This window comes from Chiloscyllium punctatum, chromosome 27 (genome assembly GCF_047496795.1).
Source record: "Chiloscyllium punctatum isolate Juve2018m chromosome 27, sChiPun1.3, whole genome shotgun sequence".
In the NCBI taxonomy this organism is placed as follows: domain Eukaryota; kingdom Metazoa; phylum Chordata; class Chondrichthyes; order Orectolobiformes; family Hemiscylliidae; genus Chiloscyllium; species Chiloscyllium punctatum.
Window position 1 is genome coordinate 20356344 of NC_092765.1, and position 15621 is coordinate 20371964.

The 15621-nt window shown below is 42.7% G+C and overlaps 1 protein-coding gene across 4 annotated transcripts in view; it reads left to right on the top strand.

Moving 5' to 3' along the window:
* LOC140453522 (protein FAM110C-like) overlaps nt 1-15621 on the top strand; it is a 163988-nt gene that overhangs the window by 74883 nt on the left and 73484 nt on the right. For 2 of the 4 annotated variants that reach the window (XR_011952414.1, XM_072548273.1), the window contains exon 2: nt 15119-15196. The exons of the other annotated variants lie outside the window; for them this stretch is intronic. The gene's annotated coding sequence lies outside the window, so the exon portion shown is untranslated. The remainder of the gene's footprint in view (nt 1-15118; nt 15197-15621) is intronic. 4 annotated transcript variants of the gene reach the window in all.

A 15621-nucleotide genomic window follows, 5' to 3' on the forward strand; every position in this document is an offset into this window, starting at 1 on the left:
TGCAGTTATCTTATGGACCAGTTTAAAATCTGTTCAACTACTGTTCTTCCAAGAGAAGGTTGAAAGGAAAATTTGACAAGAATTGTTCAAACACATATGGAGCCTGGACAGAGTAGACAGATAGAAGAAATTGTTTTTGATGTGGAAGAGTCAAGCCCCAGATGACACCAATTTATGATAAATAGCAAAAGAAACAAAGGTAAGATGAGAAATATTTTTATTCAGTGAGTAGTCAGGATGCAGAGTGCACAGCCTAAGCATGTGGTGAAGGCAAATACAATTGTGGCTTTCAGAAGGCAATTAGATAATTAATAAAAGTGAAAACAATGATTCAGGGCTATGGGGAAAAGGCAGGGAAAGGTGATTCCTTTTGCAGAATGCCAGAGTAAACACAACAGGAGAAAGTGAGGACTGCAGATGCTGGAGATCAGAGTCAAGACTGTGGTGCTGGAAGAGCACAGCAGGTCAGGCAGCATCTGAGGAGCAGAAGAATCAACATTTCGGGCATAAGCCCTTCATCGAGAATTCCTGATGAAAGGCCTATGCCCGAAATGTTGATTCTCCTGCTCCTCGATGCTGCCTGACCTGCTGTGCTCTTCCAGCACCACAGTCTCGAGTGTAAACACAACAGGTCAGGCATCCTCCTTGAGCACTGTAATTATATATAACCCTATGACTCAATGGCCCGGTCAGTCCCACAAAAACGACTGTGCATCAGGTTGCAATTAGATTAGATTACTTACAGTGTGGAAACAGGCCCTTCGGCCCAACAAGTCCACACCGCCCCGCCGAAGCGTAACCCACCCATACCCCTACATCTACATTTACCCCTTACCTAACACTATGGGCAATTTAGCATGGCCAATTCACCTGGCCTGCACATCTTTGGACTGTGGGAGGAAACCAGAGCACCCGGAGGAAACCCACGCAGACACGGGGAGAACGTGCAAACTCCACACAGTCAGTCGCCTGAGGCGGGAATTGAACCCGGGTCTCAGGCGCTGTGAGGCAGCAGTGCTAACCACTGTGCCACCGTGCCGCCCACAATTCTGTCAACTGTCTTGATTCAAGAAGTCCCTTCAAATTGCATTTACTTTTCCACGAAACATAGTTACTTGTTGGCACGTTTCACAATTTGTTACGTAGATAATTCACTAAGAAACTGACTAGTGTACACTAATGAAGTGATTAAAAGGATCATATTGTTTCTTAAAAGACATTTCAAATCAGGTTTCTCACATGCAGAGGACTGGATACTTGATAAAAAGTATTTTTTTTTGTCATGAACCTTTTCTTTCAGTTGCGTAAATTAAAGTAGCCCAAGAGTATAATCCAGTAAGATTTGAACTGAACCACGAAAGGAGATATTAGGAGAGAAGGAAAATCTTGATCAGAGAGTATCTTAAAAAAGGAGGAGAGTTTTGGTGAATAAATTCTAGTGCTAATGCCTAAGGCAGCCAAAGGCATGGGCAAAACTGGTAGGGGAGATGAAAACTGGGGGTGACACGGAGGCTCAGTGGTTAGCACTGCTGCCTCACAGCACCAAGGACCCGGGATTGATTCCAGCCTCGGGTGACTGTCTGTGTGGAGTTTGAACATTCTCTCCGTGTCTGTGTGGGTTCGCTGTGGCTTTCTCTCACAATCCGAAGATGTGCAGGTCAGGTGAACCGGCCATGCTAAGTTGCCCAGAGTGTTCAGGGATGTGTAGGTTAGGTGTGCTAGTCAGGGATAAATGTAGGGTAGGGGAATGGGTCTGGGTGGGTTACTCTTTGAAGGGTCGGTGTGGACTTTTTGGGCCAAAGGGCCTGTTTCCACACTGAAGGGATTCTATGAAAACCAGGATTGGAGTCAACCCGAAATGTTATCTCTGATTTCTTTCCAAAGATGCTGCCAGAACAGCTGAGCTTTTTCAGCAATTACTGTTTTTGTTTCAGGCCTTTATGATTTGGGTTAAATTGGAAAGCACTTTTCCAAGAATCAGGTCAGGCATGGTGGGCTGAAGGTCTCCTCTTGTGCTATAAAATTCCTTGGTTCATCTTTTCTGTAGCCTTGCACATTGCCTGTTGCACGTATTCACTGGGATGTTCAATGTAGCAGTTGACGATTTTAGCACAACAGGATTCTGTTGGGCTGTCATGGCACACAGTAACCTGCTGCTATCTTCCCTGTATACATCAGAGGATTCAATCAAACTGGTGGAGATTTCACAGGCTGTGATACATCTACCTCTTCCTGCATTTACAATTGAAAGTATGATTTGGAATATAAAGCAGGGTTGGGGGGAGGTGCGCGGGGGGCTGCAGTGGAAACAAGTTTTTAAAAGGGAAATTGGAAATGCCTTAAAAAGAAATGTTTGTAGGGAGGGAAGATGGATTGCTCTCTACACAAGCCAGTACAGATTCAATGGGCCAGGTGGCCTCCTCCCATGCAGTACTATACTATGATGCCCTTAGGTCTGTCCATTAAGACATGTTTTTTGTTGTAACTTACCCGGCAGATTAATTTGCTGCAGGAATAGTTACTAAGTCCTGGCATGGACTGTTAGAAATAGCTGTGAGTCTGAGAAACAAATGGTGAGAAACAGTTGACATGGTGACAACATGTTGGAATGCCATAGCAAATCCACGCCACAGAGTGTGTGCTCTTAAAGTGCCCGTGCACCACACTGACCTCCCTCATCCCCCGCCCACCCCCACCCCCACTCTCCCTTCCCGGGCCTGCAGCCACAGATTCCTGGTTGTCTGGCTTCAAGCCAACACTGCAGGTTCTTGCTCTCCAACAGCTCCAGTTGTGGATTTAAAATTTCACCTGTCACCTATTTCCTCAAATGAATCTATAATTGGACACATGATATGGATAAAATCTTTGCTCCTGTGCTATGTGTTCCAGTATCAGCGAAGGCTGCATTAATGGGCCAAATAAAGGCACATGGAATTTAAATTCCTGTCTCCTGCTGTTAATGGGTTTTGTGATATTTTTAAAATAGGTTGGAAGCCTCCTGCCCTGTTAATAGCTTCAATATTCCATTTTCACTCACTTTGATTTGTCAGAGTTTTGTCAAACATCCAAAACTCAACCTTACTTTTTTTTGTCATTACATCACATTTTTGGAAGCATTGTCACCTGAAGGCCTGTTGCGTTCTCTCCCTAGGTTGTACCAAATTTGCCTCACTAATTATCTGCTGTCTTCCTATAGAGTTTCTCACACTCACCTTATCATCCACTGTTCCTGGAATCACTCCCCATTGTCGGGTTAGGCTGGAATTGACCAGCATGCTTTGCACTCACGCCATCTTCAAAAGCCCGCTGTGCACTTGGACATGTGATGTCAGTCCCAAGCTGCCACAGACACAGCAGACAGGGGGAAGTTGTCACCTGGAGGGACTTCATCTTCCCACAGGACCAGCACAGTGGTCATTGATACCAGGTCATGCCAAATTGATCCAAGGCTTCAATCTGGGATAGTAGGGTCTCAGCCACCTGGAAAAATACGCACCAGTGAAGGAAACAATGTCAGTGCCCTTCTCCCCTTCACCAGAGCGAGTGCCACCATTTTGTTTCCAATACCTCACTCACTCTGTCTCTGCTACCACACCCACCTGCTATTCTCGAACTTTCTCTCTAACGTCTATAGCATTTTTCCCACCTGTCCTCACTCACCCAATCCCCAACACCATGAACCCTGCCGGCCCTCTGCGCTGCCCATTCACTCACCCGGGGCACCTCCCCATTGTGCCAACAGTAACACTGGGCAACCCACTTCCATTGTCCGTAAATCCTGCCTCTCTCTCATTCCAGAAGAAAAACAGCCCTCCGCAGGGCAGAGCAATGGGCTTCCCAACATTCAGCTGCTGAATCATTCTGAGATGATCCTGACTCTGACCACCCCAAGTAGCTGCCTGACTGTGACGGGTATGGGAGACTGCCCATGACCTGCTGAGCTGGGACTCCTGAGCGAAGTCTATTTTGCTGACAATGTGACAAGCTTCCTGGTTTTGTGTCTGTGCTAGACAGCACTGTAAGACATCAGTAATATTAACCATGATGTCTCTGGTTGAAGGGGTAAAACACATATCAGCACGACAAGGCGAGGCAACGATGCTGTGAGCTCCCAAGTAGGCTCACAGTGAGGGAACAATACGACAGTAAGCAAAGAGCTCAGAGATGCAGCCTGGTCGACTCAATGGACTGGGTCCTATTCCTGAGCACACAATGCCCTAGTTGCAGCATGACATGATTTTTGCCAGTACAGAATGAAGCGCAAAAACACCTGTAATAAATGTGCCATGATGGTTATTACAGAGCAAATGGCAAGCTGAAGTTTCCCTGGCATGATTAACACTGATGTGGAGGAGCTGGCGTTGGACTGGGGTGGACAAAGTTAAAAATCACACAACACCAGGTTATAATCCAACAAGTTTATTTGGAGGTACTAGCTTTTGGAGCACTGCTCCTTCATCAGGTAACTAGTGGGACAGGGTCATCAGACACAGAATTTATAGCAAAACATCACAGTGCCATGCAATTAAAGCTGTGATCTTCTGCTATAAATTCTGTATTTTATGATCCTGCCCCACTAGTTACCCGATGAAGGAGCAGCACTCTGAAAGCTAGTACCTCCAAATAAACTTGTTGGACTATAACCTGGTGTTGTGTGATTTTTAACTATGATTAACACTGACAGACTAATGAAAACTGGAGAGAGACAAGAGACCAAGATTGGAGGAGCACAGGGATCCCAAATGGTTGTGGGCCTGGTATAGGTTTCAAGTTTGGACGATCAAGGGCTCAGTTAGACTTGGAAACCTCTGGATGAGAATATTAAAATCAAGGTGTTGCTATAACCAGAAGCCAGTGTGGTTTCACAAGAACTGGGATTGTAGAGTTAGAAAGGTACAGGACAGGAAGAGAGGGAGAACTGTGGGAAAAGTCAACAAAGGGAACAAAATTTACAGCTCCAATTTAATGTAAGCCAGCTGGCGAGAACAGGGCTGGGTTTGGATTGAAGGTCTGTGGAGCATAGAACCAGGCAGGTTATGAGTCAAGTGCTGTCGCTGAGCTGGTTAGGTTAAAACCAGAACATAAATAATTTTACATGACTGTTGTCTAAACTGTAAAACAGTGCACTTGTTTTGCAAGCATTGTCTGGAGATGGAACTGTGGTTGCTTACGTTACCTTCTGCTCCTTAGCTGACACTGTCTGGAATGTATCGAAAAGCTTACGCTTCTAAGATGCCTGCATAATCACCCTGAAGGAGTCTGGAAGGAGGCAGCAGTGTCTGGTCTCAGGACCTCTATGACCTTCGCACTTACGAGCACCCGAAGAAACCTAGGATCAGACACGACGCAAACAGCTGAGACACAAACCATGCCGTGCTACTTTGTAAATGCCAAATGGTTGGCTCTTGGCCAATCAATTGTCTTGAATAGGTAATGCCTCATTTCCCAAAGTTCCTGTTCTCTGTTCCTCCAAACTAGCTGCTGCCAAAGTGTGTTTGCAATTAACAGTAACTTGCCTTTACATAGAAAAGACGGACTCACATTTGTCTATTTCATGACCTTAGGACATCCTAAAGTGCTTTACAGCCAACAAAGTACTTTTGAAATGTAATCACTGTTGTAAAGTAGGAAATGCGGTGGCTTATTTCCACACGGCAAAATCCCGCAAATAGCAAATTAATGATAAATCTTGGCCAAGTGACTGGGGATAATGTCTCAGCTCATTATTGAATGGAACCTTTTACATCTAACTGAGCAAACTTGGTCTCGGTTTATTACCTCATGTTGAGCATTGAATTAATTATAAAGCAGTTTGGGATGTTCGGAGGGCATAAGAAATGCTTCAGTTTTCATTTGGAGTTTGTGTGGGTTATGTTGGGAATTAAAATGCTGAATGGTCACTTAGTTTATTTCAATCAGGATGATCCTGTAGTAATTAGTTTAATTGGCACTTTAAACATTGAGTGTTCCACATCATGGCTATGTTTAACCACAAACCTGCCAAAATTATGGCAAAAGAAGACATAAGAGTTCATAAGGAATGGGAGCTGGAGTAGGCCATTTGGCCCATCAAGCCTGCTGCACCATTTAATAAGATCCTGGCTGATCTTTTTGTGGACATAGCTCCAATTACCCACCCACTCACTGTAACCCTTAATTCCTTTACTATTCAAAAATCTTTGCCTTGTAAACATTCAATGAGGTAGCCTCAACTGTTTCACTGGACAGAGAGTTCCACAGATTCACAACCCTTTGGGTGAGGAGGTTCGTCTTCACAAGGATGAACTTACGATACCAAAAGTAACATTTAGAAGGTGGAAGAAAACAGGACAGAAAGCTTTATCTGCAAGAAAACAAAGCTAATTCACCCATCTGCTATGTTGTATTTCACTTGAGCTTCTCCCATTCAATTAACTCTTTGTCCATTGCTTCTTCTCCCTGCTGTATGAGAATGTTAAATGATCATTAAATATAAGGTTAAATATTACATCGTGCTTGTTGATTTGAAAATCCCTTGATTTCAAAATTTTCTTCTCAAATATTGTAATTTTCTTCAAACAATTTTCTTCACTTTGTAAAAACATTGGAGCTGGGGGAAAATACAGCAGGCAGTTTAAGCACAGCTACTGGACAATGAATCTTTTTGTTTTCAAATTGATGTTGAGAGGCAAAGAATGATATGGATGGATGTAAGGGTATGTGATGTGCTGAAACCTTCAGGAATTTGTTTACGCTCTATTGTCTATGAGCCAAGCCTCCTCTCCTTAAGTGTACCAAAACTGTGTCATTCAATGATAAAAATCACACAACACCAGGTTATAGTCCAACAGGTTTATTTTGAAGTACTAGCTTTTGGGGCAAGATCATAAGACACATAAATCCCTGCCCCACTAGATACCTGATGAAGGAGCAGTGTTCTGAAAGCTAGTACTTCCAAATAAACCTGTTGGACGATAACCTGGTGTTGTGTGATTTTTAACTTCGTCCACCCCAGTCCAATACTGGCGTGTCCATATCATGATTCAATAACGTTGTTAAACTTGTAAAGGTTCAGAAAAGATTGACAAGGAATTTGCTAGGGTTGGAAGGTTTAGGCAGGGACGAAGTAGGTTGGGACTGTTTTTCCTCAAGCATCAGAGGCTGAGGAGTGACCTTTTAGGACATAGAACATAGAACATAGAAAACTACAGCGCAGTACAGGCCCTTCAGCCCTCGATGTTGCGCCGACCGAAGCCTACCTAACCTACACTAGCCCAATAACCTCCATATGCTTATCCAATGCCCGCTTGAATGACCATAAAGAGGGAGAGTCCACCACTGATACTGGCGGGGCATTCCAGGAACTCACAACCCGCTGAGTAAAGAATCTACCCCTAACATCTGTCCTATACCAACCTCCCCTTAATTTAAAGCTGTGTCCCCTAGTAACAGCTGACTCCATACGCGGAAAAAGGTTCTCACTGTCAACCCTATCTAAACCCCTAATCATCTTGTACACCTCTATCAAATCGCCCCTAAACCTTCTTTTCTCCAATGAGAACAGCCCCAAGTGCCTCAGCTTCTCCTCATACAATCTTCCTACCATGCCAGGCATCATCCTGGTAAACTTCCTCTGCACCCGTTCCAGTGCCTCCAGATCCTTCCTGTAGTATGGCGACCAAAACTGTACACAATACTCCAGATGCGGCCGCACCAGAGTCTTATACAACTGCAACATGACCTCAGGACTCTGGAACTCAAATCCTCTACCAATAAAGCCCAGTACGCCATATGCCTTCTTCACAGCACTATTTACCTGGGTGGCAACTTTCAGAGATCTGTGTACATGGACACCAAGATCCCTCTGCTCATCCACACTACCAAGTAGCCTACCATTAGCCCAGTAATCCATCTTCTTGTTACTCCTACCAAAGTGAATGACTTCACACTTAGCTACATTGAACTCCATAAAATCATGAGGATCATGGGTAGAGTGAATACAAGGTCTTTTTCCCAGAGTAGGGGAGTCAAAAAGTAGAAGGCATAGGTTTAGGTCGAGAGGGGAAAGATTTAACAGGGACTCAAGGGGAAAAGTTTTCATGCAGAGAGAGTGTATGGAATGAGCTGTCAGAGGAAGTGGTGGAGGCTGGTACAATTTCAACATTTAAAAGGCATCTGGATGGGTATATGAATAGGAAGGGTTGAGAGAGAGATGGGCCAAATGCTGGCAAATGGAACTAGATTTAGGATATCTGGCTGGCATGCATCATTTGGACCGAAGGGTCTGTTTCTGTGATGTATGACTCTATGACTCTATGAAACTATGAATGAAGTTTTAATGATGTTCTTCACTAGATGTATTAGTGACTGTCTTGTCTTTAAGTCTCTTGTTCTACAGAGAAACCTAAACAAATTAATATTATTTTCCTCTTCTCCTTTTGTTTGTCTTTTGTTTATTCTTTATTCCTCCTTCATTCTCAAATCTTAACATAATTTCCAAAGCAAAAGGATAGGTGCGGCTGCACTGGGGAAACAGTTATCTCAGGACATTATTACAAAGTTTTTTTATGAATGGAGCAGTGTAAGGTTATTGTGCTGAGAATAGTGCCTATCTCTTGCAAAATTATTATTGTTGTGCTAACTTGATACCAATATTTGAAACCGAAACATTGGAAAAGCAGTTGTAAAGCTGCACAGCAATAAAATCTGAGAACACGTGGAACTTTCTTGAGACAAAAAGAAAAGACAGAAAGAACTGAAAATCTGAGGACCAATAGGAGAGCGAGTGACTAGTCTTCATTTCAGTTGTTATTCATGGAAGAAAGAGTGTTGTCCAGTTACATTTCCACATATGGCCCTGGGGTGATCTGCAATTCTGCATCATGAGTATTATGGTTGCCATGGTGAAAAAGCATATTACATTGGTGCAAAGCTGTCCCATCACTGCCATCTATAGGTGACTATTGGAAATAGCTCAGTGTGTAAACAAATTTAAAGTTGACCTTGCAATTCTGCTCAATGGTTCTGCTTACACAGACAGCAATTGGTTCCCCTTCATCATGTCACATCCACAATTAATCAAGACAGTCAAGCAATTCTAGAGCCAGTAACTATTGTGGTTGAGGTTTATCCATGTTTAATATCCTCCCTTCAGGTTTCCTGCCAGAGTACCCAAGAAGCTCTTATCAAAATCACAAATGACATCTTAATTTGGTGTGTCAAAGACAAACTCCCTGAGGCCACCCTCACTCCTTGTCTGCACTCGTTGGCAAGATTGACCACACGGTGTAGTTCGGAGGGAAATTAACACCACCACATGGAAGTTCCCTTTCAAACCACACACCATCCTGACTTGGAAAGAATGTACATGGGTCTGAAAGGGTTAATACTGATGACTGTCATAAGCACTCCCACTATGGTAATGTTGTGTAAACTTGTGGCCAGGAAAGCTTGAGATCTCAAAGGAGTTAGAGCTAATATTTGGTCGTCCTCATAACCTCTATAACCATGTTTATCATTTCAGCATAAAGGTAAAGTCATTATAGGGCTGCTCTGTCATTAAAGAGAGATGACTGGTGGTGGTTTAGCCTAAGTGTCACCACACCTGTGGGCGGCACGGTGGCACAGTGGTTAGCACTGCTGCCTCACAGTGCCAGAGACCCGGGTTCAATTCCTGCCTCAGGCGACTGACTGTGTGGAGTTTGCACATTCTCCCCGTGTCTGTGTGGGTTTCCTCCGGGTGCTCCGGTTTCCTCCCACAGTCCAAAGATGTGCAGGTCAGGTGAATTGGCTATGCTAAATTGCCCATAGTGTTAGGTAAGGGGTAGATATAGGGGTATGGGTGGGTTGCGCTTCGGCGGGGTGGTGTGGACTTGTTGGGCCGAAGGGCCTGTTTCCACACTGTAAGTAATCTAAAACCTGGGTAAGGTGGAAGGTTAACAAGAAGAATCCTTCATGCTAACCTCAGCCATTGTGGAACTTGAACTCACTCTGCATAGCAAACCAAACTAACTAACTTCCCTACCCTGTATCTAGCTGCTAACATACAATCATCTACAGTTTATTAACTACAAGAGATTTCCTAGTTAGTCCAGAAAGTGAAACCACACTAGAACAAACCAGCTACATAGTTTCCTACTCTTAAAGTAGATGGTAGCCACAAACTTCATTATGAGCAGCCGTTCATGCAGCAGTGAGCTGGCTAGCCAATAAAACAGGAAGTATATCACCATTCCTTCAGTATCTGGGTCAGAAACTTGGATTCCTCTTCCTGACTGCAATGTGAGTGTACCTAGACCATGTGGACTGTTGCACTTCAAAATGCAGCTTACCAAACCATTTCAAGAGCAATTAGTGACATTAATATCCCATAAACAAACCTAATTTTTAAGAATCCTTCTCTGAAATCTCTTCATCGCTGTCCTGTTGGATGGAACTGCTTTCACGTGGTACCATTCTTTATTGTCTAACTGTAAACAGAGAATTACTTACACAGAGTTTACTAAAATGGACTAAACCATCCTAGAGCCAGTAACTATTGTGGTTGAGGTTTATCCATGTTTAATATCCTCCCTTCAGGTTTCCACTGCTGCCAGAGTACCCAAAAAGCTCTTATCAAAATCACAAATGACATCCTACATTTGTGTCAAAGACAAACTCCCTGAGGTCACCCTTGCTCCTTGTCTGCACTCGTTGACAACTAAGATGCACTAAAACAGAGTTTACCTCTGGTGTCTTTCAAGGAGCAACCCTAGAACCCTTCCTATTTTTTATATATATGCTGCCCCCTGGTGACATCATACGAAGGTACAGTGTAAGTTTTCACATGTATGTTGATGTCTCAGATGAATGTAAAATATTCTGTGACACTCAGCAGAGGCAGAGAGGGAGGAGTGTGAGGGGTTGGGTTCTTTCTTGTGTATTACCCAATTTCTATCTAGTAATTTCCCAAATTACTACAGAAAATGCACCTCCAGGCTGTTAAATCTTTGCAATGCCCTGCGATAATGAATGTTACATAAATACAAGTTTGCATTTCTTTTATATTATTATGAATACTGCACTTTTCATGAATGTACTATGGGAAACCCAGAATGTTTGACTCTAAGTTTTAAAAAGCAGAACATCAGACCAGGATGAACAGGTTAAAGTTGTTTAATCAAATTTATTTAGAGAACTAATGATACACAGAAGCAGAAAGATGTTAAATTCTAATAAACAGCAAAAACTTACATTTTGAAAGAATCATTACATACTGACTGTTACCTCTAAGTATTTTACAGGGTTCGAGAGGGAGAGCAGGGAAGGATAATCTAGAGAAGGGTCTCAAATTAGCCTTAATTTAAATCAATAAGGACCCCCAATTTGCAATTTACATAAACATAACAAGGCAAAAATCAAGCCGTGCAAAGATCGTTCTATATGGAAGGGGTGACTAAAGATGTTTAAATGGAGGAGTTCTACAAGATAATGAAAAAGGCAATAAAGGAACAATCACAATGGTGGTGCAGAAAAAGTCAGCATTAAAATTTGATCTCATGTCAGAGGAACTCAAACTTATACAAGATAATAACTATTGCAGAAGAAATGTATGTACTTCTGGGCACTGGCTCTTGGGTCTTACTGAGGCCGTAAGCCATTCCATCTCACTAACTCTCCTCCTTTGCAACACTACCACTTTAGCCTAGTATAAGTCACCTTTCTAAAATGTCCTGATGTAATTTGGTGTGAAAATTTGTCTGATTGTGCCCCTGTGGAGTATTGTGAGATGTTTTCTTGCATCAGCAGTGCAACATAAATTCAAGTTGTTGTTGCCTGTTAACAACGTAGCATGTGCTAGTATCTCCTCTACTTTTTGTCATTTACATAAATGATTTCGATGCGAGCATAAGACGCACAGTTAGTAAGTTTGCAGATGACACCAAAATTGGAGATGTAGTGGACAGCGAAGAGGGTTACCTCAGATTACAACAGGATCTGGACCAGATGGGCCAATGGGCTGAGAAGTGGCAGATGGAGTTTAATTCAGATAAATGCGGGTGCTGCATTTTGGGAAAGCAAATCTTAGCAGGACCTATACACTTAATGGTGAGGTCCTAGGGAGTGTTGCTGAACAAAGAGACCTTAGAGTGCAGGTTCATAGCTCCTTGAAAGTGGAGTCGCAAGTAGATAGGATAGTGAAGAAGGCGTTTGGTATGCTTTCCTTTATTGGTCAGAGTACTGAGTACAGGAGTTGGGAGGTCATGTTGCAGCTGTACAGGACATTGGCTAGGCCACTGTTCGAATATTGCGTGCAAATCTGGTCTCCTTCCTATCGGAAAGATGTTGTGAAACTTGAAAGGGTTCAGAAAAGATTTACAAGGATGTTGCCAGAGTTGGAGGATTTGAGCTGTAGGGAGAGGTTGAACAGGCTAGGGCTGTTTTCCCTGGAGCGTCGGAGGCTGAGGGGGTGAACTTATAGAGGTTTACAAAATCATGTGGGGCATGGATAGGATAAATAGATAAAGTCTTTTCCCTGGGGTGGGGGAGTCCAGAACTAGAGGGCATAGGTTTAGGGTAAGAGGGGAAAGATATAAAAGAGATCTAAGGGGCAACTTTTTCACGCAGAGGGTGGTACGTGTATGGAATGAGCTGCCAGAGGATGTGGTGGAGGCTGGTACAATTGCAACATTTAAGAGGCATTTGAATGGGTATATGAATAGGAAGGGTTTGGAGGGGTATGGGTCGGGTGCTGGCAGGTGGGACTAGATTGGGTTGGGATATCTGGTCGGCGTGGACAGGTTGGACCGAAGTGTCTGTTTCCATGCTGTACATCTCTATGACTCTATGAGAATCCCGGAAAACCATGATCGATGATGTGAAGGACACCAAATTCGATAAATGCTATGGTTGAGGAGTTTCCCTGTTCCTGGTGTATTGTTGGATACATGTTTGGAAAAACGCAGTGGTGTTGCGCTCTGGTTTGAGGAGAATGATGTAACATTTTGGTAAGAAATATCCGACAGTGATGGAATAGGTATTCAGAAGAACGACAGCTGCTTCGATACGAGATATAAAATTGTTCGGACTAGAGAAAATCACCAAAAACAGGAAGATCCAGGAAACCAAGACCACTGCCATGCTGAAGGTGATATATTTAGCCTCATTGTAGTTTTTGGGAAGATCCTTACTCAGGTAGGAAAACATAAAGCAAAGCAAACAGAGAGAAACAGGTCCACAAACAGACAGGAGCGAATAAAGAAGATTTGTGGGACCACACATCAGAATGCTTCCAGTTTTGGAAATATCATTGATCCTCTCAAAAATTGGAATCTTAGAGAATATCCATGAGAAGGATGATATGATCTCAATAACAGTCATTGTAAATATAAAGATGTACTGCCCATTGTATTTAACCCAATAATTATAAGCTTTTGGCAACTTGCTAGCCAATTTGAAGATGAGCACAAGCTGAAAAGATCTCACGAGTAGACATGCCAGGCAAGTTGTGTAGCCCACTGTAAATAACAGCTTCCGAGTGATACAAATCCCAGGACCAGGTTCCCCAATGAAGGAATACACACTGCTGCAGCTGACGAATAATGCCAATAAAAGGACAAAGCACAATTTCCCTCCTGCAGCCTTGACAATGGGAGTGTCAAAATAAATGACAAAGGTGGCACCAATTAATACTTTCAGTATCAGTCCAAATCCTGTTACCAAAGCTATCACAATAGAAATATTCTCATTCCATCTCAGGTACACCGTATATCTATTATGGCAAACCATGCTCTTTGGGGGTGACCACTGGTTTAAATCACAAGGTATACACTCTGTAAAAGAAGATAAAAGAACTTTCATGAGCAAGAAGTTGGCTTGATTTTTTCTATTGCCTAAGTAACGATACATCATAATTCCTTTAACATAGCAAAACACATCGAAGTTGATTTACACCAAACAGGAATTGAGAGGAGAGCTATAGAGGTTATCATAATTTGGGTTAAAGATGATTTTTCAGGAGAAATTAGAAGGCAGAGAACTGAGAATTAAATTGTGTTGGAGGTGTAGTTAGGATCTGAGAATTCTAGTGGCAAAGACCATACAGCCTCTGCCAGTAAAGTGGAATGGAAAGTTTGAGAGAAATCATCCGATTCTGGATTCAGAACAACCAGAGTGTTGTGGGGTGCGGTGGAATGCTGGAGAAGGTCACAGAGGTAGAGTGAGACAAGGTCATGGACTGGCTCTGAAACTTGTATGTTAGTGATGAGGAGTCAGGTCTGAAGTGGGTGGTAGTACCTGGATACACATAAGTTTTGGATGTGTTGGAATCTACAGAGGGGGAGGTTAGGAAGTCAGTAAGAAATGTGTTGGGGAAATCAAGTCTGGAGGTGGGTTAAATTATGTGTTTCCATTTTAATGAAGTTCCCTGATGTTTTATTAGGTATTAAATACTGCAAGCATGGAACAGAGGCCAAAAGCTGAAGAAAATTTGATTAATGCTTGAAAGAAGATACAGAAGAGGGCAAATGAATGCAGTCACTGTTGTTCGGTCTGTTTAAAGAGCTCATTTTAATGCAAGTGTGATGGGCTGAATGGCCTCTTTCTGTGATGACATTTCTAGGTCTCTGCAATCTTTTGAGTTGGATCAAAATTCCTGACAAGTTGTGTAAACTTGTCAATAAATAAAGTCCTTTGTTTCTGCTGTATTCCAGAAGGGACCGGCTAAGACTGGGACTTTGTCCATGAGACAAATTGGAAAGAGGATTATATGTTATTAACAGAGGGAAGCATGCTCCTAACATTTCTTATCCCCACCACCCCACCTTCCACCCCTGCCTTCCATTCCTTTCTCTGGCCCCTTTCTGACAGAAACCATCTTGGCAGGGACTGCTTTATACAAACCACTTTCATTCTGGAATGTTCCCTCAACGCAATCCTTGCATATGAAGCAACATGTTTGGAAACCAACGGTAACTTTTATCTGGCCAGGTTCACATTCCACGGAACAGTTTGAAGTAGGAATCTGTTTGGAACAAGACAATAGTGATTGCAAATTTTAAAAACAATCAGTTTTATATGTTAACTCTTTGAAGAGATATCAATTTTCCCAATGGTTCAGATGGCTTTAATCTCTTAAAAATCAAATAATCTCTGTGTTTAGGCCAATGGCTGCTTGACAAGATCCTTGAGGGCCAACGATGTCTCACATCACCCCAGCAAGGTTCAGCATCTTCAGGAGGTGAGAAAGAAATTAAAAAATGAAGTATTATTTTGAAAGAAGAAACAGGTCTCAATATCGAGTGAGAACTCAGCTAGATTACCTTGCCTTCTTCTGAATTCCATTTGATCAAGGAGCCATCAATTTGAAGCCGTCCAGGTTTGGACTTGTATGATCCAATCACTGTGAAGGAAACGACCTCATTTTTCCAATCCCAGTAAATGATGTCATATCCTGTTGGAGGATTTCCATTCTCATCAAAAGAAATTGGCACTCCGTTAAGGGAAAAATTGATTGTCTTCAGAGTTTCAAGAAGCTGGAAGAGAAGACATGGATAGGGTCAGCTGAAAGGCTTTAGGCAGCTTGGCTATTCATATAAAAATTAGACAGTTAATAACACCTCAAATTGTCATGTAGCTTGTGAGCTCCTTTCAGAATGCCATACT